Source organism: Danio rerio, chromosome 22 (genome assembly GCF_049306965.1).
Source record: "Danio rerio strain Tuebingen ecotype United States chromosome 22, GRCz12tu, whole genome shotgun sequence".
In the NCBI taxonomy this organism is placed as follows: Eukaryota; Metazoa; Chordata; class Actinopteri; order Cypriniformes; family Danionidae; genus Danio; species Danio rerio.
In genome coordinates, this window is record NC_133197.1 from 18248290 (window position 1) to 18274366 (window position 26077).

General features: G+C 36.2%; 1 long non-coding RNA gene across 1 annotated transcript; it reads left to right on the plus strand.

The window, feature by feature from the left end:
• The first annotated feature begins 6681 nt into the window (after positions 1 to 6681).
• LOC141380307 (uncharacterized) lies at positions 6682 to 16593 on the plus strand. The gene is made up of 2 exons (XR_012398129.1): positions 6682 to 7066; positions 14666 to 16593. It is a non-coding gene; the product is annotated as an uncharacterized lncRNA (long non-coding RNA).
• The last annotated feature ends 9484 nt before the right edge of the window (positions 16594 to 26077 follow it).

Here is a 26077-nt window from a genome sequence, read left to right on the forward strand (position 1 = left end):
ATTATGTTTAGAAATGTGCTGAAAAAATCTCTTCTCTTCATTAAACATGAATCGGGGAAAAATAAGGTGGCTTATAATTGAGGGGGGCTAATAATTCTGACTTCATATTAGACAGAAAATATGATTGATAAAAACAATAATAATACAGATTATTAATATATATAATTGCAATACAGATTTCTAAATAAAATAGAAAAACTGGATTTTAAATAATTAATGCAGTATTTACATTTTAATTTTATAATTTTCTAATGTATTTTATATTTAAAGATTATACGTGTGTTTATATAACAGAAATGTAGGCCTATATACATATATTTATATAAATTATATCAATTTAATTTTCTTAATTTTAATCTGAAAAGAATGTTGATGTAGGCTATTTAATCTTATTGATCAATATTTTTTTTTACAATAAATACTTTATATTTTAATAATATAGGATTATTACTTATACAAACAGATACTGTAGGCTTTATCTTAAAATAGAAATGTACACAAACACACGCAAACAGATATACATAGACGGCTGTACGTGTAGGATTTTGGCTGACATTTGTATTGAAGCACCACACATTCTGCAGCTTGTAAGGCGTGAGCTCTTGTTTGTTTACAGGCTCTCTGTGGGGGCGGGCGGACGGACGGCGGTTTTGCTTTAGCTTTTGTTGGTTGCTCAGTAAAAGACTGCCGAACACACACATATATCTTCATTCACACAGAAAACTTGGGTTACATAACAAGCTGAGAATGAAATTTATGAGCAAATCCGAGCACCGCACTCACATCCCTGACTCACATTTTACACGCGGTAAAATCATTCAATCACAAGCGATTGCCGCCTCTCTTGTGCCATTTCTGGGAAAAAGCAAGGACATCGCAACTTTTGCCCAGATTTATCAGTGTTGGTGGAGCATGAGTCATAGATCTGTTAGGTGAGGCTATATTTCAAACAGGACATTTTGATACTGTCGAGTTTATGCCCTGAACAGCACCTGCAAGATAAGGAGGCCATAATTCTCGCATTTTATTATTGGACGTGCATGACTCATCACAATGTGCACTTGTGCGTGTGTATATAGGCTACTATGAGGGCCTGTATTTATGTATATTCAGACACACCTGTGACTCCCCGCTCATGTTTAGTCAGGACTGTATGTTCTTAAAAGCCTTAAGTTGTTGCTGTCAGCACGAGGTATGCTTTGGATGCTGGTGTTGCCCCTAAAGGGATAGTTCACGCAAATCGAAATTTACTCGTATACTCTTACTCAAATGGAATCTTCTTTTGTGTTGAAAAAAGAAAACTCATAAAGGTTTGAAACAAGTAGGTTGAGTAAAAGATGACTTTTATTCTTGGATGAACTTGGTGAAAACAGAAAAAAAAAAACAATAGGCTACAATGTAGGCTACATGAAGTTAACTTTTTTTTTTTTATCTTACTATATCACATGTCTTTGGAGAAAACTCTGCTGAGCCAACAGTGCTAACCACTGAACAATCTGAACTATCACAACAATATACAATACACAATATAATATACAAAATAAAAATATAACAAGTAATACAAATTGTACACACACACACACACACACACACACACATATATATATATATATATATATATATATATATATATATATATATATATATATGAAAAGTTTAGATGCAAAAACCTCTAAATGCCACTTGTTATTTTCTTCTACAACTAGCTTTTTTTGGACTCTTGTGTGTGAGCTCAGTAATTTTACTTTTATAGACCATTTTGAGGAATGTAAACAATAACAATGGTCCCAACGTATTTCCTGTTTTACATTCTTAATTTCTATAGCTTCAGAGAATCCCTAAAGAGTCACATATTGATAAATAATAGCTGGTTAACATTAAGTTATGTTGAATTGCCTCTGCTTACAGTTATGAAATAGTTTGATAAGCAGGCAATGTTCATGCGCCAATGACATGACCACATTGAAATGATCTATAGTGACAAATAAGTTATTTTCGTTGCCTTTAAATTAAAATAACTGAATATAAACATAGAAGGGTGAAAAATGCTAATTTTAGGAGAAAATTTCAGATGGCATTTAGAGGTTTTTGCATCTGAACTCTTCATATAGTGTTGGGTATCTGCTACAGGCATCTACTGTGTAAAACAATATGCACAGTTTTTTAGCCAATGATGAACTTCCGGTTTATGTGACTATTTTCAATTTCAATTTTCAATTTCTTTTGCAGCAACGATGTTGTAATGTAATTCAAATGTAATCAGTTAAATAGACTTAAACGCCAATCACACTGAACATGTTTTTCCATTCTAAAACTCAAAGACGCACAACACTGTCTTTTTTGTTGAGAGTAAATTAAGAAGCGCGGTGGACTTTTATGCTACTAGACAAGGACTGAATCAGCTGGGTATTGTGCGAGAATGTTGCTGTTGATAATGTTATCATTTTAATACTTAATAATATTGTAAAATTAAAGATTTGTGAGTCGTACAGCACTGGATAACTCAAAACAGCTATCTCAAGTCTCTCCTCAATCTTCAAAAGTCTCCATAGTCGTTTTGACAACACAAACACTCCAGGCACCTTAACGGAAACCCCGCCTCTGCTTTCACTTGATTGAAAAATGAAAAAGATGTGGCTGACGTAACATGCTTTTTCTGCTCAGAGTTGACTTTTTTTAACTGCGAGCGTGCAACGGCAAAAATGTGAGGCACGCAGGGTGCATAAAGGCTGATTTATACTTCTGCGTCAAACACCGGCGTATGCTACGGCGCTGACGCATAGCCCTTCGCCGTCGCCGTCACTGACGTGCACCTCTCAAAAAATGTAACTACATGTCGCAACAACGCGTAGCGCAAGCTCTGTGATTGGTTGGCTTGGTAGCGATGACGAGTCGGGGCAGGACCGAGAGCCGCGCGAATGGCACGAACCCAATGTAGCGATTGTTTACAAGTGTGGAGTCGCGTGAAGGAGCTCCGGATGGAAAGTTTTGTTTTTTGTTTACCTCATAGTTAAAGTTGCTGCACGTCCGCCGGTTCCTGCCTCAAAATGAGCGAGTTTGAGCCACTTGTACATCCCGGAAGTGTTCAGGAAAAGCAAAAAAGCAGCGAAGAAACTGGACACAGAGGAACATTTACACCTCACTGCCTACTAGCGTTTCGGAAGTGTTAATGCAGACCAACAGAGACAGCGCACAGAAGTATAAATGCACAGCCACGCGCGTTGCATGCGCCGTGGGTTACGCCGGTCACTTGACACAGAAGTATAAATCAGGCTTAAGCCGTATGCAAAATGCTCGTGGCCTTTTGTAAATCATTCAAAAAAGGCACATTTGGTGTGATCGGCCCTAAAGTATCCATTGATTGTTAAAACATAAAAAAAGACAAAAAACTTTTAAACGCAGGCAGTCATTAGCTAGTGCAGAAACTCATTGAAAATATGGGTAAAATTAATTTCCATATTTTAATGAAACAGCACGGAAAAATGTAATGTAATGCAGTTCTTCTTTAGTCTGATACCCACTTTATAACGTATCTCAGCCAGGCAGTAAAGATTGCTGTTTTTTTTTTTAAAAAGAAATCAGATTTTAAATGCAGCGATTTTGAATGGGTGACAATTAACCGGAAGCTGTAGGGCTGGCTGACTAAAAGTCAATGTCTGTGTGCTTATACCCCATTGCCAGTGGAGTTAGCAGTTCATTCCGCTGTGGTGACCCCTAATAAAACAGAGAATAAGCCGATGGAATGTAAGTGAATTAAACAATAAATAAAAAAATTTAAATAAATAAAATAAAATGTTATAAATATGCAGCAGTGTATAAATGTATTAAATATATAATAATATAAAAATATAAAAATACACAGAAATATTACAACATAGTCTGTTATACATATAAGTAGGTTATATTGTAAAATCAATATACGGTCAATTATATAATGTAAAAAATTTATTTATGTAATCAAATTAAATACCAAAACATAAATAAATTAAATTAATAAATGAAATATGCAATGATAGATCTATCGTAAAAAATTAAAAAAATGCTATTTTTTTTCACTTAGAATTTTTTAATGTAAACATCACATGTGCAATACAATTTACTAATTATACAAATACATGTATACAATATGTAAATATACTAAAAATGATTTAAAATTTATACAGAAATATGTGTATTTAATATACATTGTTTTTAAATATTTAATTACATTTAAAAATCTAATCAAATATGTTAGTCAGAACAATCCAAGATTTATTATACAACCCCATATCTCGCATTATGAACAGGCAATGTTATTACTTTAAAGATGTGACCTCGTTTTACTATTACTTAATGGTGATGTAACCGCTGTGTCTGTAATCAGCCTTTTGGCTGGAAGCTATTAGCAATCATATTCGCCTCAGCAAAATGTCCTTGATGGACAATGCCATGATAGGGCATATTTGTGCATGATTGCCCTCTTGTGCAGGTGTAACACAGCAGTTGTGCGTCAGTCTCTTATAGCCAAGCTCTAAATATCCTGCTATCCATGGAGAGGACAAGCTGTTCTGCTCGAGCACAGGCTGTTGTGTCCCTCTCCAGATGAACATCATATCTACTGGCGACCAGAGACCCTCTGTAGCACCATTAAAGAAAAGCACATGTTGACCTGCTTTCATACCAGGCTGTATCCACTACACCAGCATGATGCTGTGTGAATAATGAGAGTAACTTCCTTTACAATGTAAGCAATCTAGTAATTTTAAATCTGGGTGTCATTATTATCCACCGTTTATCTATCCAGTATTAACCCTTTATAGAGCACTCATTAAAATACTCATCGGAAAAACATGTTTTTGACGAGAGTCATTAGGGTCATTACTTTTATGATTATGATTGATTTTTTATTATTCATTCATTCATTTTCCTTTTAGCTTAGCCCCTTTATTAATTTGGGGTCGCCACAGCGGAATGAACCGCCAACTTATCCAGCATATGTTTTACGCAGTGGATACCCTTCCAGTTGCAACCCATCACTGGGAAACACCCATACACTCTCATTCACACACATACACATTGGACAATTTAGCCTACCCAATTCACCTATAGCGCATGTCTTTGAATTAGTGGGGGAAACCAGAGCACCCAGAGGAAACCCACGCGAACAAAAGGAAAACATGCAAACTCCACACAGAAATGCCAACTGACCCAGCCGAGGCTTGAACCAGCGACCTTCTTGCTGTGAGGCGACACCACCATTCCACCCTAAATTACTTATGTATTTGTTCATTTTAATGTCATAACCTTAATACAATGTAAAATGTAGGCTATTATAAAAAATATATGTTAAATTTAGTTGACACCCGTCTATACAAATTGATGGGTTGTTGCAACCGAATGTTTGGTCAAATATTGACACACCTAACCATTTGGTTAAATGTGTGATTTAAATTAATTTGGAAAAAAAAATATGAATCCAATGTTAAGTATGCATATTTCACCCAACATTGGGTTACAACAACCCAGCAATTTTTTTTAGAGTGCATGCCAAAGGAACATTCAACATTTAGCCAATGTCCAGGCCTAGAGGGAGCACTATAGCTTAGCAAAGATAGATCATTAAATTGGATTAGATGATTAGCATCTTATGGAAATATTATCAGTTGTTCTTTTCTGGGCCGATATGGCTGGGAAGCTATACGTTTAATAATGGAAATTTAGTTGCTGTGTTAACATTATATTAAAATACATATAAAGTAGCACAGTACATACTATTTATGTAATAAAAATGCAATTAGCCCTACATTTTGCTTAAACACCTGTGATGTTATTGCAAAACAGGCTTGACTGAGCAAATTGCTCGGTTGTTGTAACCTAATGGCGATGCAGTGGTGCAGTAGGTAGTGCTGTCGCCTCACAGCAAGAAGGTCGCTGGTTCAAGCCTCGGCTGGGTCAGTTGGCGTTTTGTGTGGAGTCTGCATGTTCTCCCTGTGTTTGCGTGGGTTTCCTCCGGGTGCTCCAGTTTCCCTCACAGTCCAAAAACATGCGGTACAGGTTTATTGGGAAGGCTAAATTGTCCGTAGTGTATGAATGTGAATGAGTGTGTGCGGATGTTTCCCAGAGATGGGTTGCGGCTGGTAGGGCATCTGCTGCAAAAAAACGTTCATTCCGCAGTGGCGACCCCGGATTAATATAGTGACTAAGCCGTAAAGAAAATGAATGAATGAATAAAAAAAGGTGCATATTTGACCAACATTGTTACAACAACCCAGCAATTTTCTTAAGAGTGCTTGCTAAAGGAACATTCAACTGTCTTTCAGCCAATCTTGAGACCTGGAGGGAGCATTATAGATTAGATAAGCATAGATCATTAAATTGGATTAGACAATTAGCATCTTGTGGAAAAATGATCAGTTTTGATAGTTTTCCAAACAACAGCTTGACCCTTCTGTAGTAATATTGTGTACTAAGAAACCGATAAACCGATGAAAAATTAAAAGTTGCTCTTTTCTGGGCCGATATGGCTAGGAACTAGGCTATACAATTATTATATATAGGCTAATAATGGAAATTTAGCTGCTGTAAAAATTGTGCTAACTTTATATTAAAACACATTAAAAAAATAACACATTAGGCCTACATAATATTAATGTAATAAAAATTTATTTAGCCTAAATTATTGCAAATGGGCTTGAGCATAACGTCATAAATAAGTGCCCTTTTATAAACATGACGTTATCGTCCGTTGGTGTGCATATTTGGCCGTTAATATCGTACTTGTAAACGGTTTTATAATGCGCGGAACACGATTCGGACGACATGTCATCCTCAATATTAACACTCCACAAACAATCAAAGTCTAAAGCCACAGGATATGAGCGTGGGGTGTTGTCTTGTTGTGGTGCGCTGTCGCTGAGGTGAGCTGGGAACGCAGCAGCTGGAGTGAGTGAGTCTCTACCGGTACACAAACAACACTCGTTGCCGTGGGCGTGTACCGGCACTCTGTGATTGACGCACTTCCACTCCACCCTCCTCCCGCCGCCTCCAAAGAGGTTCCGCGGATCCCACAGGCCTCCATTCATACAAGGTAAACTGGTACAACACAATGCTGCCCTGGCAACCTAACCACACCGCCGTCGTAACCGTACATGAGGGAATGTCGGTAATGACCTGACTGGAATTACAAACTTCCTAAATCATTATTCGGATATACTGTGTAAACACAAAAAACAATACTAGGCCTATATAAATAATAGATTAACAATAGAGGGAATACGTTTGAAATCCCATGTCAAACATTTGCTTGAAGCGAACTGAAGCTTATGCTACATGACTGACAGACGCTGATGAAAAACCAACTTTGCCCATTAGCGAGTGCAGCGTGTATTATAATTTTGTTTGTGTTCACTGCCTTCCTGCAGGTTGTTATACTAATTAGACTTTTACGAGCCAATTATACATTACCGATGCCAACGAAACATTCCTGTTTTCTTGTCTGCCCTCCTCTCTCTTAGCGCTCAGAGAGTTGCTGATCGTCACGTTGATGGACGCAATATTAATCAAGTATTTACAGAAAGGCTTTCAAGATGTGCGCGCCTCTGAGAATGATAATATGATGAAAGCTGCTTTGATGTAAGGAGATGGTTGATAATTTACCTGGGGGTGGAGAGAGGAGGGAATACAAATCATGACAGGAAGGTATTTTAGAGATTCATAGCTACACCAAATTTGACAAAATCTGCCAAGAACACGTCTGGGTGATTTATCACTTCAGAATCAATTGAAATAAACGGAGGAGTTGTGCTTTTTTACTGCCTTGTCATTACTGTAACGCAGCAAAAAATGTCAATATTGCTGATTAAAAAAAATAATATAATATTTTAAAACAAATCACATTACAAAACAATAATGTATAATTGAAGTGATGAATGGTAAAAATGGCAAAAAATGTAAAAGATATCTGACATAAAGTTAAGATATATTAGTTATATCCTCACACATTAACAATAAATTTGTTGTCATTACCACAACGCAGCATTATTATTATTATCGTTGATAAAAATAATATATATTTTTAAAATCACATTATAAAACAATAATAGCCTATAATGTATTAATGATGAAAGGTGAAATGGCAAAATATAAAAAATATCTGATATAAAGTGAATACATGAGCAATTCCATGCAAATTTAAACCTTGCCATGAAAAAACAAAAAGTTTTCGTCAAAATAGCAAAACTGTTTCTGCATTTTTTTGTGTAAACTTTTTTATGTAGGCTATGTTTTATGTATTTTATGGTGCTTTAAAAATGCTCAAAATTGTTTCTATCAGTGTTCTCAAACAATTATATTTGATTTTCCAAAGTCACATAAGTGGCAATTTCAAATCCTTCACATCCATAACGGAGAGATGTCACAGCCATAACGACACTTTTTCCTAATAAATGCAAAAATGTTAAATAAATAAAAGCAATTATGTTTGTTCCATAAAGAGCCAACTCTTATCCTTTGTATTAGCATTGTTTCTTTTGGGTTGTGCAGTTTAATTCACAGAATATCTAAAGTATGTTGGATACTGTAAACCTGCAGACTTTTTTTTTGTCACATCCATAACGCATGTTTATTTTCTTATTTAAAATATGAAAATGTTTACAGATTGATTTTTTTCTGCTCCCACAACTCTGTGGCTAGTTGTTTTGAAAAATATAAAGAGATGTTTCAATATAATGTTAACATATACTTTCTATGTGAATTCATGTTTCGAGTTTTTACTGCAAATGTCACATCCATAATGCTGGAACTGCTCATATCTTATATTATATATATTAGATCACATTATATCCTCACACATAAATAATAATGCAAATTACAAATTATACAAAATTTTACTCATGAATCATTCTATTCTCATTAACACTTCACAAACTACTAATTTCCATAACATCAATAAAATGAATTAATTTTTATGAACAATTTACTTATTAATCATAATTGTATATTTTAATCTAACTGTCATTACCTTCATGCAAATTATCTATGTTTTTGGTTTGTGGTTCAGAAAAGACAGTAGAGAGTCTATAAGTATAATCTAGATCAGTGTTTCTCAACTACGTTCCTGGATGACCACCAACACTGCATATTTTGGATATCTCCAGCTTTGTTGCACACGTTACAGGTCTTTCAGTCCCTGCTAATGTGCTAATGATCTGAATCAGGTGTGTTTGGTTAAGGAGGCATGGAAAATGTCCTTCAGTAATGTGGTTGAGAAACACTGATTTAGATACAATATACTCATGAGAATATACAGGATAACTTGGTCCACACGGAATCTTTGCACACAGAAATTAAACTCCAAACTGTTCACAAATATGACCATCCCAATGCAAATAAAAATATCTGTACTATATTCAACTTTCATGTATCATTACCATAATGGAAATAAAAAAATATTTTCTTATTAGCAAAATAAACATGATAATTTAGGTGATGAATTATTATTTGCAATTATTTATTAATAATTTTATTATTTGTTAATGTCAAAGTAATTAACGAACAATGCACGAGAGAAAGACTCATTATCATTATCATAATAGACATAAAAATATTAATATAAACTAATAAGGTAAAACATGACCTATAGTGTAATTTTTTTAACAAATAATTTTAATATTTGATAATTTCAATGTCATTACCATAAGGCAAAGTGAAGAATTATTATTTTCATAACCATTAATTATATAATGACATACTTGAATTGTAAAGTCTAAATGAACCATGTTAATACTTGCTAATATCAATGTAATTATCATAAGGAAAGGAAAAATCACCATAATCGACATAAAACAAATCAAAACAAAACATAAATTTCAAGGACTTAAAAAATCTGTCATTAGCGTAACTTAAATATCGATAATGTATGATTACATAAATTATGTTAGTATTTCATTAATTTATTCATTTTCATCCTGTCTCCACAGTGCAATGAATCACCAACTATTCTGGAATATGTTTTACGCAGCGTATACCCTTCCAGCCACAACCCAGTACTGGAAAACACCCATACACACTCTTACTTATAAACCACGGCCAATTTAGTTTATTTAATTCATTTATAATGCATGTCTTTGGACTGTAGGGGAAGCCGGAGCACCCAAAGAAAACCCATACAAACACGGGGAGAACTTCACATAGAAATGCAACATAGGCTCATTCTGAATACGGAGCCCTATATACGTTTCTGGAGATCATAAATTATGTAGCCAGAGCTACATATGGCTACATTTCATTTTTAAAATGAACGCTACGGGGCGGTATGATGTCGTTCCTTTTATACGCTTACCAGCTGACTGCTTACCTCCGCATGGACGGCTTTTCCGGTTATACCAGTTTGTCAAGTTAGCTCGCCATGTATGTCAGCGGACTTGAGGCGCAGAGAGGAGTTGACCATGATGACGGGGTTCCAGTCCATTAAAGAACAGTTAGAGAAAGCGGGTAAGACAAAATCTAAATCCAAAAAAACAAAATAAACAAGTAAATAACAGGGTGAGAATGTGTAATAGGTAAAAAATCAGATGAGGGCTTTTCTTTTTCTGTATTGCTTTTGAAAATTTTTGGTTGGGTTTAGGGAAGTGGGTGGCCAGGTCAATCAATACTATTGGTTGGGTTTAGGGAAGGAGAAGGGTGGGCCAGTCGGTCAGTTAGTCACTCAGTCATTCAGTCAGTCAAACAGTCAGTTGACAGCCGCCCCTGGTGGGTTTACGTGAGAACAGCTTGGCGAACGGTACTCGTGAGAAAAATTTGAGATCACAAAAAGCATACATAGTGGCCTCTGGTGGATTCGTGAAAACAAAAACTGAAAAAGACGTAGCTCCTGGGACATATTTAGCACTCTCTAGAAATGCATATAGAGGTACGTTTTCAGAATGAGCCTGGGTTGCAGAAATGCTAACTGGCCCAGCCGGGACTCAAACCAGTGACCTTCCTGCCGTGAGGTGACATTGGTAATCACTGAGCCATCGTGCAGCCTCATAATACTATTCATTAATATTAAAAGAAAAAAAAATCACTCATCGTATTAATGAGAATTTTGTAGGAGAATGAGCGTATATGTTGTAAAATGTCACAATGCAAACCATATAATTTTGTCGTGATTTATCACCATGACCTGTTTTTTTGTGTGTATGAGACTCACACACCTCCATCATCATCCAGATAAACACAAACATGTGCAATTACCTCTTTGTCACTTCAAACAGTTACACAACATTTACCGCATACCACTCGACTTACTGACTATCTCTGTCAAACAACACGAACAAAGACATCACTGTGCAAATGTTCAAAAACACACAAGACAATCGGAGAGAAAAATAACCGACTACGAAATTATAAATAGACCCCTGTCCTGGTTTGATCCAACACCTTTTCTCTGATTTAGATAATTAGGCTGTGTGACTCACAATATTTCACTCCATGTACTGTCCCTTTGGATGAGCTGTCTGAGTGAAGAGGCATGTAGAAGTGTGTGTGTGTGTGTGTGTGCATGTATCATATCTGTGTGGGCTCTAATGTGTGAGCTGGGGGAGAGAAAATGGTGTAAAATGAACAACGGCAAAACAAGCCAAAAACGCAAAAAGCTTTTTATTTGCAGAGCTCGGAGGATCAAGTGCATTACGTACATGTGTATTTCTTGTACATGTGTGAGTCCGCGGCCAAACAAGCGCGTGTGTGTGTATTGCGCCAGCCCACGTGGGTGTGTGCAGTTTTAGTAGGAGCTGAATCGATAACCTGAGGGCAGGGAGTGGAGACGCACAAGGAAATGCAATTCTCTGGTCGCCCACCTCTTCCTGTCCCGCCTCCTCACCAGCAGCCCACAGACCAGCTCGGCCTCTAAAAAACCTGTTTGATTGGGGGAGAGGAAAGGAAAGCAAACAAACATGTGATGAAACAAATAGATGGAGGGATGCAAAGTGGCCATCAATTGGAGACGCTTTGATGGGAAATGTACGGCGACACCTTGGAGCAACAACACCGCCTTTGTTTGCAAACCCTCTTGTGTTGCCTAACAATCCAGAATTCATTTCGCCGTCTGATTCAGTTGCCATTGTTCTGTGCACAATAAGATAATGCGCTTGAGTCAGCACCCTGCGCTTGTGCCAGACGTCTGGCGTGAAGTTTTATTTGCGTAATATAACAATGCTGCATTTCTGACCTGATAGTGCATTGTCGTAGGTAAAAATGAACCGACTTCCTGTGAACTCGCTAGATTGTGTAACTCTTTTGAGGAAATCGGTAAGTCAGCAGTTTCTAAACTGGTGGGTCATGACCCAGAAATGGGCCGCAGATTACAAAAAAAGCAACTAATCATATTTGTGCTTGATTTAACTTTTTGTAGCAGGGTGTCTGCAGGGTCTTAAAAAGTCTTAAATTCACTGAAATAGTGTTGTTGTCTCAAATCTACTGCTTTAAGAAAAAAGTAAAGCTAGGATCAAGCTGACACTCAATCACCAATTATCCATCTCAAAACCTTTTTTTCTCAATATTTTATATTTTATTGCAAAAACATATTACAACAACGATAAGACATTTTTCTCCAGCAAAACCAAAGCAACACATCCCACATGATCTTTTATTAATACAAAAACTATTTACAGAAGTAACCTGGCCATTAGAAAAAAAACCTTAGTGTTTAGCCCCGTATAAATCTAAAATTTCATTCATAATGGTCTTAAAATGGTCTTTCAAGTCTAAAATTTACTGAATATTGTATTGTTGTCTTAAATCAACTGTTTTAAAAATAAAGCTACCCAATCAGGCGGACACCCTATCACCAATTATCCATCTCAAAATTTTTTTTTTTTACTATTTACATTTTTTTTTTTACAATTACGTTTTTTGATACAATTCACAACAACATTTAGACATTTTTACAGCAAATTCTCCAGCAAAACTAAAGCAACACATGATCTTCTATTAATACAAAAACTATTTACAGAAGTAACCTGGTCATTAGAAAAAATCCTTAGTGTTCAGTCTTGTATAAGTGCAAAATTTTATCCAAAATGGTCTTAAAAGAGTCTTAAAATGTCTTAAATTCACTGAAATGTTGTGTTTTTATCTTAAATCTACCGCTTTAAAAGTAAAGCTACCCAATCAGGAATAGAAAACTTGAAAATACATTTGACCACCCCTGTAAACGTCCATACCATTGTGAATGCATGTTTGCGCCAAACATGCGTTCACAAAACATTGTGTGTTCACAAAACATGTTTCTTGTAAAATAGGCATCTGTAGGTGTCCATGAAATTAGATACATAGTTTGTATTTTTATTACACATGCTTGTACTTAAATAGTAAACCAAAAAATAAAAGGCATATTATCAAATATAATCAAAATTATGAGATGCTTTATCCAATATATGTTGTTGCTGAAGTCAAACATCAAAACAACAACTGTATTAAAACACAATTCAAAGTAAAATATGACCCAAAACATCATTAAATATGTACTTTCTAAATTTTAGCAATTTTTTTATATATTATAAATGTTTAATATAATATAATATAATATAATATATTATAATATAATATAATATCCAGTGATGAGTTGCAGCTGGAAGGGCATCTGTTGCATAAAACGTAGCTGGATAAGTTGCCGGTTCATTCCACTGTGTTGACCCCTGATTATTAAAGGAACTAAGTCGAAAAGAAAATGAATGAATGAATGAATAATGTAATAAAATACATTATAACATAATAAATGCAATAATATTTCCAGTTTTTTTTTGCAAACAACTTATCTTAAATCTCGAAAAAAATAGCCATTTATAAATGCCAAAATAAATGCTAAAAGACAAAAAATGTTATCAATATTAAGCAATAAAATGTTTTATCACATATTAGATACAAAAAATAAAAGTACATTTTAATAATAATAATAATAATAATAATAATAATAATAAAACTATTCAAAACTGAAAAGAATAGAATGCACACAACTTCCATGATACAGACACAATATTATTGCTACATTCATAGCCAATCAGAATCCAGCATGCTTTATAGAACTGGAACATTTAAAGCTGCAGACACCAAAACGGAATTTCATCTAATAAAACATATATAACATCTGGCGTCACGGTGGAACAGTGGGTAGCACGATTGCCTCACTGCAAAAAGGTTGCTGGTTCAAGGCCCACCTGGGTCAGTTGGCATGTCTGAGTGGAGTTTGCATGTTCTCCTCGTGTACGTGTGGGATTCCTCCGGGTGCGCTGATTTCCCCACCAGTCCAAAGACATGCGGTACAGGTGAATTGGGTAAGCTAAATTGGCAGTAGTGTATGTGTGTGAATGTAAGAGTGTATGGGTGTTTCCCACAGATGGATTGTAGCTGGAAGGGCATGTGCTGCGTAAAAACATATGCTGGATAATTTAGCGGTTCATTCCACTGTGGTGACCCCTGATAAATAAAGGCACTGAAATATATATCATCCATCCAACAACACACTCTACATTGTACATTGGATCACTTAAGTTCTTCAAAGCCACTGCAGTGGCATAAACACACCAGCAGGGGTCTCCCATTGATCAGCTCACATCTAGCGCCCAACAAATAGACGACAGCCTCTTGAGTAGCTGATCCGGCGAACGACAGCTGTCTAAAGCAGGTTTATGCTCTTTTCCTACAGCAGGGCCTTCACGTCACCTCTGATACCTCGCACGGTAGACCTCATTCCAGGAAAGACCAAGAGAGCGAACAGCTGCCCTCCTCCTTAAATCCCTAAGCCAAGTGCAGTCATACCTTCATATGCCCCCTTTGGACCAACACATTCAACCTTCCACCCACTCATGAAGGAATGGCGAAAGAGGGGTGAACAGGGATATCATGTAAAAATGCTGGAAGAGAATGATGTTATATCACGAAAATAAAAACGGCTGCAGAGAGGAAGGAAAAAGAAAAATTGGGGGGAAAGAGAGTTTGAAGTCATGGAACAAATCCTGGATCCCCGTTCTGTGCCTCATGCAGAACTCAAGCTTGTTTTGTCATGCGCCGAAACGGACCCTCAGGTCATGCTGCATGCCTTCACAGCACACACACACACACACACACACAGGCTTTTGTCTGCAGATGGAAAACAGCATCGGTGCACTCACTTCATGGAAGGAGAGTTCATGGCGAACAATATATGTTCTCGAAGGCCGCGAGATATGTGCATTTCAGAACATTCCTTTGATGTCAAGTGAGCCATGAATCATTTCAAAACCGAGTATTTGTTACGCCTCAGCTGAATGTTTCACCCTGGTGAACAGAAAATGGCAAAAGTTGAGGTTTAGTTCAAGGGGTTGTCACTTTAGTTTGGGAAAGTAATCTGTAATCATAATCAGATTAGCTTTTCTATGGTTTGTAAGAAAAAATTGATGCCAGAAAACCAAAACTTTTATGGATAATTGACTACAAATGGAAAGCTTTGTCTGGGTTTTGATCATTCACTTATAGCACAAGGGTGCAGCCTGAAAATGCAAATGTTTGAAAATGGGTTTTAAAGGGCTATTTTTTCAAATCTAAATCTATTCAAAAATGTTTTGAATGTGCCATCTCAATGTAAACTACACAAATGTGGACTTTGTGAAAATTTAATTTAAGGAAAATGCACATTACTTGGGTGCTTAACAACTAAAAACAACTATGGATAAAATAAATTTTTATCTGCTGTAAAAATGGTCATTTTAAAATTGGTGTTAAAGGGGAAAGAAGGTCGCTGGTTCAAGTCTCGGCTCAGTTGGCGTTTCTGTGTGGAGTTTGTATGTTCTCCCTGCGTCAAGTGGGTTTCCTCCGGGTGCTCCGGTTTCCCCCACAGACATGCGGTACAGGTGAATTGGGCTGGGTAGGCTAAATTGTCTGTAGTGTATGAGTGTGTGTGAATGAGTGTTTGTGGATGTTTCCCAGAGATGGGTTGCGGCTGGAAGGGCATCCGCTGAGTAAAAACATGCTGGATAAGTTAGCGGTTCATTCCGCTGTGGCGACCCCAGATTAATAAAGGGACTAAGCTGACAAAAAAATGAATGAATGAATGTTAATGAAAATTTGCTCCTTTTTGAAACCAGCCCCCAGCGGCCAGTTGCTGAATTGCAGTTTTAGTTACTTCCCTATTTGCTTCATGGAGGAGAGCAAGAGGTTGCCACTTGCAAAGACCAACTACAAAACAACATAGATTTCATCCCAGTAATGATTAGAATATTAAGTAACATTACACTCCATGAAGATTTTTTGTACATTTTTTTCTGTAAATCTATAAACCTTCTGAGCTCTGAACTTACTTTGGTCAACTTTAAAATGATTTTCTCAGTATTTTGATTATTTTTTAAATATTTTCAAATAATATCATTCAAAAATATATAATTTTGGCATGTATAGTCTTTCTGTGTGAAAACTCCCAGCGGAAGGAGTATTTCAAACATTCACAAATTATAATATGCTACATACATATACACACTTTCCCAGTGATGGATTGTAGCTGGAAGGGCATCCGCTGCGTAAAACATATGCTAGATATATTGGCGGTTCATTCCGCTGTGGCGACTCCAGATTAATAAAGGGACTAAACCGAAAAGAAAAGAATGAATGAACATATACATACTAAATTCCAAAAGAACAGCCATACCAAAACAGTGACTGCACAGGAGAACAACATTATAATTAAACAATGTAAATAATACACTAATCAATGAATGAAACAAACATTAACAGCTAATTGCAATCAATTTCTTAATAAAAGCTCAAACAGATGTGATAGTTACTGATTTGTGTGCATTATATTTATACTTATCAGTATTGTGAAGGGGCTTTAAACCTCAATAAATGTTATTTTCTAACATGCATTTTTTTGCAGCCTCATTACTGCAATGATTGAAACTCAGTCCTCATTGACATGCAGTACACCCTCAAAGCTCTAGGAACTCAGGGAATGTCTGTAATAATTTGTGTCTTGCCGGCGCTGGGCGTGAATGATTTTCCATCAAGAAATACTAAGGAATGGCCATATTTGGTATGCAGGGCTGGTGATTTCCAAACGGGATGCACAGAACCTTGAACACGCACATGCTTAACTAACTTGCACACAGTTAGGCATGAGATATCAGGGTTCGGCTCTGTGTAGGAGTCATTTGAACTCAGTCCGCACAAGCCAGGGCAGGTGGTGTTGACAGAGGACATAATGACCTCTCTTTAGGCACAGGTGGCCTGGAGCAAGGCCTCTCCTCACTGAGGTATCCCATAAAATACATGCAGGCATTACTATTTCAAGCCAAGTACAGAGTGCTCTAGGATGTTCCATACTGCCAGTAATTCATGTGGTGGGCAGGGTAGCCCACCAAAACTTTATCCCTACATTCCTTGCTGTGAGTCAGTCAGCATGCAATTTATTCCTATAAGTCAGCAATGAGCATGTAACCAAAAAAATGCAATCGTTATTTACTCACCCTCGTCTTGTTCCCGCGTTTCTTCATTATGAAACACACACAAAGAAATTTGAAGGGCTAAAAACCCTAAGATTTACATGTAGCCATCATTGTGTCACATCACTCAAACATTACATGGTCAACTTTGGCACACTGCTAATGGTCTCTATCGCTGATTTAGCTACAAAACATAATTAAAATGATCAGTTATGGGTAGGCCCACACGGAATCTGTGCGCACAGAATTCTGCAGATCTTTAGCCCACCAATAATTCTGTTTATGTACTTGTGTAAATGTGTGTACATTTATATTTATTCAGTTTTTAAATTAATTTCAGTAATAATATTAACTAATATGAAAATGTTGATATACAGTTGAAGTCAGAATTATGAGCCCCCTAAATTATTAGCCCCCCATTTTATTTTTTCCTCAATTTCTGTTTGACGGAGAGCAGATTTTTTTTCAGCACATTTCTAAACATAATAGTTTTAATAACTCATTTCTAATAACTGATTTATTTAATCTTTGCCATGATGACAGTAAATAATATTTTACTAGATTTTTTAAGACTTCTTTACAGCTTAAAATGACATTTAAAGGCTTAAGTGGGTTAACTATTTTAACTCGGCAGGTTAGGGTAATCAGGCAAGTTATTGTATAGCGATGGTTTGTTCTGTAGACCAGGGGTTCCCAAACTTTTCAGCCCGCGACTCCAAAATGACAATGCCAGTGACTCGCGACCTCCAATATCTTCTGAGGTGCTCCTAAATACAGAAATCCTGCATGCAATGGCGCACACACACCATAGATTAAAGTCTATTCTTCGTTTAATTTTTTAAATGTATGTCAGTGCTGTAAATGGGCCAAAAGTTTAACATGGTGATATAAAATCAATCTGCTACATCATATTGCTGTGTCTTTAATATAATGTAATCGCCCCAGGGGTCCAATCCAATAAAACTAGTAACTATAAACTACTATAGTAACTATATAACAAATATTAACTATAAACTATACATTTTTTCTCTTCAGTAAGTTATGGATGAAATATGGTAATTCTTATGATTTAATAAAAATAAATAGATTTTTGAAATCACCAGGCGACCCTACTCCATTGTCCCACAACCCCTCGGGGAGTCCCGACCCCCACTTTGAGAACCACTGCTCTAGACTATCGAAAAAAAAATGCTTAAAGGGGCTAATAATTTTGTCACTAAAATTGTTTTTAAAAAATTTAAAACTGCTTTCATTCTAGCCAAAATAAATCAAATATGATGTTCTCCAGAAGACAAAAATATTATCAGACATACTGTGAAAATTTCCTTGCTCTGTTATCTTCTAGTAGGTATATAAGAGACTTGCTTTGTTTACCAAATAAAGTGGATCTAATTGGATTTGCATTGTAAATATTAAATAAAGCTAAAAGGGTATTACTTTCATATATTCAGGTTTTAGTTATGATACTCCCAAAATCCTTCCGCATAAATCTGCAGATTTAAAAAACAAATATTGAACAGAAAAAGCAAAAAATGTCTGCAGATTCCGTCTGGCCCAACTAATCATTAATAGGTCACTATAGGTCACTAATTAAGTTAGCCAGTGTGTCAAATAAATTACAAACTTCCAATTTAGGCCTTACTGTTAATCCGATAATATAATGTGCAATAAAAAAATTGTTAAGTGAGAAAAATGCTAAATGAACTCTGCACACTAACTACGCTAATGTTCATTCATTTGGTTAAGTGCGCTAGTAGTAAAAGTAGCTCTAAGTTCACTGTTTTCTGCATCCTGTATCTTCCTCCCCTCTGCCAAGTTGGATTTTTACGGCTTCTTTAATACGACATAACGATGAGTCAAAGCTAAGCTGGCAAAACACACGCTGAGCCCTTGATTAACATCAAGCACATAAATCCATGTTTTGAGAGAGCCTATTTTTCCCACTCACTTCATGCCTACTCAAAACCAAAAGTGCCTTTAAGGACTGTGCGTGTCTCTTTGGTGGAGGCCGGACGCCTCAGCCAGACGCTGGCTTTCAAAAAACAGGCGACGCCGGTTAACGAGGGGAGAGAGAGGGAGCAGTGCTCCGTTTAGAGCAGAGAGAGCTGGGTGTAGGCGGGATGGTGGTGCATGGGCGTTTCTGTGCAAAGGGCAACGTCTGTGCGGAGCCGATTCAGCGGCCCTGAGCCTTGTCACCTTTGAGCCGGACGCTCACTGTGGCTGCCTCCCACTCCCCATTCACAACCCCCCCTGTTTTTCACACTCCAACTCGGCCGCTGAATGTGTGTGTCTGTACTTAACCGCCCCCGGAGAGGCTGCTGGAATCAGTATGTATGTCTGGCTGGGCAAGAGAAAACTGTACGCTTTAAACGTCTGACTGAACTCGAGATGCGCACAATTGCTGTAATTGTTTGTGCATTTTGGCTTTAGCCCACTTGCACGCTAGTTTTCTAACTAGGGTTGGTTCACACAAAAATGAAAAGTATCTTAATTACTCACGCTCATGTTGTTCCAAACCCCCTGAGGCTTTTGTTTATCTTTAAAAAACAAATAAATATATTTTATAGTTAAAATCGAATACTGTTCACACCAGACGCTTCATTCGTGCATCAAACTCACTTCACAATAGATGAGGATTTGCATCATGAGCAGCGCTTCTGTCTGCCTGGTGACTTTAGCTTCATTGCTAATTGGCTAACATGGATTTAATTGAGAAAGTAGCTGTGCTTTATGTGCTTTAGGAAGGGTGAAAAACAGCTTAGATTCATTCGGCACCATGTCTGAGTCCACTAGATCAGGGGTGTCTAAACTCGGTCCTGGAGGGCCAGAGTCCTGGAGAGGTTTTCTCCAATTTGCTTCAACACACCTGCACCATCGCCGCGCAGGATGTCTATTCGCATCTTTACATTGACTCAACATGTAAATCACTTGCGCTTGATGCTTCATCTACTGTATATCTGGTGTGAACGCAACATAAGAGCTCCCTCATTCTCCATAGAGGGGTCTTGACTTGTTCAAATTCCAAAAAGGTACCAACAAACATCCTCAAAGCAGACCTTAAAACATTAATAGTTCAATAAGAATATTGTAACACTACAAGAAATGTTTGTGTGCACATAAACACAAATAATGAAGCAAATACTTCTCCTCAGTGTCAGTATATTGTGCTTGTTTTTTTACTGAACATGTGCCCTATACTGCCACTGAGGAGAATAAAATGTTGAATAAAGCTGTATTTTTATTTTATGTGTGCATAAAAGTGTTCTTGTAGCATGATGATATTCTGGTTGATCCACTGAAGGCATATGGTTTGTTTTGAGGAGTTTTTTTTTTTTTTTCAAAAAGTCAGAAAAAAGTCCTGTCTATGAAAGATGAGGTAAGATTTTCCCTAAGATATCGTAATTTCTGTTTTGAAGATGAACCAAGGTCGTACAAAGTATGTTGTAGGACTGCTATACAGGAGTTATTATTATGGATTATAGATAGCAAATTTATAGTTTTTTAATCGTTTAAAAAAAGCATCAAGGTAAAGCACGAATGCCATTATGAAAGTATTAAAACATAATCCTGTTTGTTTTAAAAATTCGTAATAATGACATAAAATACTAATTTGTGCATCTCCTGACTTCTGTGTCCAGCCACGCTGCTGTTGTAAATGGTTTATACTGGGAATTTTTTGTACCCTTTGGCTTCGAGTGTGGTCTTGGAAAATCTTTGTTTCATGGGCCATCTAGCCCTTCCCCTTAGCCCTACACCTTTAAGCTGTAGAGAATTAGAACACCCCTACCCCTTTACACGAACCTGCAAAATGAGGAGTAAGGGTAAGGGCTGTAGTATATACAGTCAAATCAGAAATTAAAACACCTTCACCATTACTTGCATAAATCGTCAGATACTTAGATAGAAATGTACAATATGGAATTGATAACAACAAACCAAAAATAATACAGGAACCAATTAGTATGACAACATTTACATTTATTAAGACTTTGTTGGGCCTAAATGAAGTCTCTTTTGTCAACCAGATTCATCAAACTTGAATTTCAGTATTTTCCCAGGCTCTCTGGCGCAGCTTCTTCCCTCCCTGCTGGTTTTTAGCCTACTGTATGGAGACTTTTTGGATGAAGTGTGTCACAGTTTAAATAAAGTGAAGATATTTTCCTGCACCCAGTAGTAAACAAACTGGAAAAATTATATCTGCTTTCTGAATAATTGGACTGAATTATATTAATATTACAACCTAAAAAGTCAGAGTTGCAAGTTTTAGTGGCAAATCAAATGCTACAAACACTTCACCACGCTACTCTGACAGTGATATTTATGCAGTGATGTTGACATATCATGGTTTGGGCTCAAATATGAAAAGCGATCTGCGTGGGCTGAGGGAATGAGGCGGAATTTAGTGCTCGTCCGAACCAAGCAAATGAACCAAGTGTGAAAATCTTATGTGCGCAGAGTGTGCGGTTACACACTCGAGAATGTCACGGTGTGGTTTCTTACATAATTAAAAGGTGGCCCAATGACATTCAAGCATAAAGTTTTTGGTTTCCAAATCGAAGTTCCTTAGAAATCATTTATCCATGTAGGTTTTAAAGAACCAGGCGGTTGGGGGACAATTGCACAATGGGAAGCATCCAGAAGCCAGAAGAAGTTGGAACTCTACGACCTCTTTTTTTTTCTAACTGTGAATTATGCAACAGGTCTGCACACAATGACATTTGAATGTGCTGACAGTCTTGGAGGCTGCACGCACGTGTATGTGATGGAAAAAGATGACCTTCTCGATAGGGGCACTGCTAATGCACGTTCTGCGATTCCGCTAGCTGCCAAAACATGTCTATTTAAGCATTTTAATTACACCTTAAAAAGTAAAACCTGCTCTTTTGAAAGTTTTTTATCGCTCGAAACTCGAGATCCATTCTCTGAAGGACCAACAATATAAAAGAACAAAACAAGCCATTTCACAAAGGCTGCTGTTGTGTTGCGAGCTTGTAAAGTCAAAGTGTCCTTTCTATCTTTAACTCCCAGACTTAAATTTCCAACCTTAAATGGGAAAACGGCAAGGATTTAAAAAGGATTTTTATTTTTTTGCATGCTTGAATGTCATTCTTGAACTTGGTGAGTGTGCACTTCCAGTACGACGTCCGTGTAAACATGGCACGTCAGCGTAGAGGAATGCAGGGGGTGCACTAGGCCCTGGGGACGAGGCCAGGGGGCAAAGGAGTAGGAGGAAGTCTGTCAAACAGAAGAGGGGGCTGTTGTGCCTGTGGGCAAAAAGGGGGAGGAATGCGGAGGAGTGAATAGGTAGCCTCCAAAGAAAAAAAATAATGAATCAGAGAAAGAAAAGAATCCAAGAGAAGGTGGAGGAAGAGGCCCCAAACTTCAAAAGCCAGGAGAGCTAGTTCTGGTTTAATTATTCAGTTGCCGTGCCCTGCTGAAAACAATTAAAAGAGACCTTCAGCAGATCCCAGGTCAAGCCTTTTGCTGTCCGAGATGCAGGAGCCTGGGAAATGCAGGCCAAAATCTTGTAGAAGCACATGACCTTGTGTTTGCCTCTTGGTTTGGTACAGATACTGTGCTTTTTAGAGCATTCGGGCAAACAGGGAGATCTCTACAGGAAAGTCAGGGGCATGACCTTTGACAGGCAAGATTTTGAGCTAGATTTTGAATATGAAGGATACTTCAAGTTAAAGTATTCTTTAGTTTTGATGTTAATACTTAGTAAACATGTATCACTGTAAAACATTATGAAGTATTTGAAGGTCTTCACTTTAATTTAAATTGCACTTTCAACTCAAGTTTATGTTTTTGTAGGGATGGATTTTAGTCAGTCTACAACATGCCATGTATTAAAAATATATATATATATTTAAATACTCTGAAATTTGCAGAAAAAGGCCCAGGATAGACTTTAACTCATTCTTGCCCTCTTCTCTGAACTTTCCTTCCTTCTGGTATTGATAAATACTCAGGTGTGACTGGTAACAAGGTTTTGTTCACTATCTTTTATAAATTTTAATTAAATCCCACCAGATGGGTAAATCTTTAAGTCAGGGGTTAACTTTGACAAAATAACCTTTCAATGCTGGGTATTTAAAGAGAAGGACGAAAGAGTTGCAAGTCTGTATCCAGAGCGGCATGTAGTGAAAAGCTCTCAAGCTCAACACTATGTATAAATTAGACTTCCATCAAATGTTGGTAATTTAAAATACTGACATATTACCTATGCATAGATTAATGAAATACAGTAGTTTACTGTAACCAGACTATATGAGTATTAGTTAACCCTGCATCCTCTGACTAACCTAAGAGTACCAAGATAATGTCCGTGAGAAGAAACGGAACCCTGGCGCGTGGAACTTTAAGCGGCCCTAATGAACGTAAGAATATTGGACCCAAGAATATATCTAAATCTAAATTGTATCGCAACTAATAATGTGATCAGCTAAAAACATAAACAGTAAAGTTAAAAATTGGAGTCAGACTGAACTCAGAGCTGAAATCTAGTATAAATAAATTCTAATAAATAACACAATTCTTTTTCAGAAGCACTAAAAAGGCTTACACACATTTAACCTTTGACCATTCATCAGATTTTGTTGTTGAAAAGAATAGAATCTTACATTTTCACAAATTAAACTGAAAGTACTGCATTGTGTTTCCATTGGATTTGGTTGATTTAATTTAGCTTAGTTAGGTGAACATTAATTTCTCAGTTTAGCCAAATATAATGGTTCCAATAAGAACATTTATCATCAATTTTTACATTATTATTTAAATGTTCTTCACACACAAAAAAAGGCTTTTTTTTTTAGAACTGTTACCTTAAAAAAAAAGGTCCTTCTATTGAAAAATGCCTTTTGGAATAGTCTCTAAAAAAGTCTTTCACTATACTCTTAATCTCTATTTAATATTTATTTAATATATATTTAATTTATGGGTTATGCAAACTTTTTTATGAAAGCAGTTTTTAATGTAAAGTTATGAACACAACAAATTGTTTTGTATTTGTATACTAGCCTTAACTCTATAATTTGGGCCTTGATTATTACACATTTAGTATTGTGCTATTGTGGGTTCATTTGTTGACTGTGAACAAACAGGCCAAGCAAGTGTCGCCACCTTATAAACTAACCACATATATGTACTGAATGTAGAGAGTATGTGGAGCTAGTAAAATCTGGTTGTGTATGTAGAGAAATGTACAGTGCTGCTCAGCATATATATCTACACCCCTCACAAATCTATCTTTTAAATTCATATTTTTAATATATTTGTATGTATATCTTTGATTTCTTTGATTTTTATAATACACAGGAAATATCTTGCATTAACATGAATTTAAAATACTTCACTCTTTGGGAATTATTAGCCATTTTTCTAACGTGGACCAAAAAATAAAATTACAAAAAAAATTCCCACAAAGACAAACTTTTCTGCTAATGCTACACTAGGGACATTTGGTTCCATCAATGTAAAAAATAAAAGGTACACACACGCACACACGCTTGCACACACACACAAATTTTTATGGATGGTGGTGGTACAAAATGATTTAATTTTGTGAGATTAATTATTTTTAATGAATGAATATTTTAAATAAATAATTTTAATCTACTAGCGTTTTAGAGTTTACACTTTCAGTTTTTAGCGGTAGTCATGAACATGAGTTTTGTCGTTCACAGAAAATCACGTTTTTGTACATTATATTGGGATGGTAACAGTATATTTTTTAACATCTTGCAATTTTAAAGAGTTTTTTTAGGTCTCCAAAACATTGTTCTTTAAATAAAATGAATATGAATGTGATGAATATGAAGATGAATATGTCATCTAATGTTGACTTTTAGTTAATCGTCAAGAATATACATTTAATATATGGTTAAGTAAGCACGCCATGATTGCTAAGGATGATGCAATCCTGGATTAACATCTATCCTAAACCTGCAACATAATTTTTGTTTGAAAATATAATTCATACCTATTCCCTACCCATAAACCCAACCATAACTGAAAGTTATTTCCCAAATCGGAGGATAATAGTTATGTGCAAGTGCATAAACCTTACCGTAAGGCTAAACTTAACATAAACGGTAAACATATCTCTTTATTATGACTGGCTGATTGGAATGTTGTTCCAGAACTAACATAAATGTTAATCTAGCTGGTGGTTTAGCCATTCGTGAACCTTAAAATAAATATCGATTTGTTTTTGTATACTTTTAGGTTGTGAGACGTAAATTTGTTTGTAGCATTTTATATTTCAGAGTTCAGATTCAGTAGATCCATTCAATAGATTCTGTGTAATTTAATATCTTTTTTATTTAGATTATTTTTAAATAGTTTCCTCTTTCATTTAAATGTTTGTTGAAGCTTCAGTAATTTTGCGGTGAATTTTAAAAATACATCTAACAATTTCATTAATTTTATATTTCAATTTTATTTATTAACTTTTAATAAGTTTAATGTGATAAATGTTGTCCTGGCAGCTAGATGAAATTAAGAATATAAAATAATATATATTTTTTAACCATAACAGTTTGTAAATTATATTTTTTGTGGGGTTTTAGTTTTAGCTAAGGACAGTAACCCTGGTTTTATTATTATTATTATTATTATTAATTCATTCAAACTAAATAGTTTAG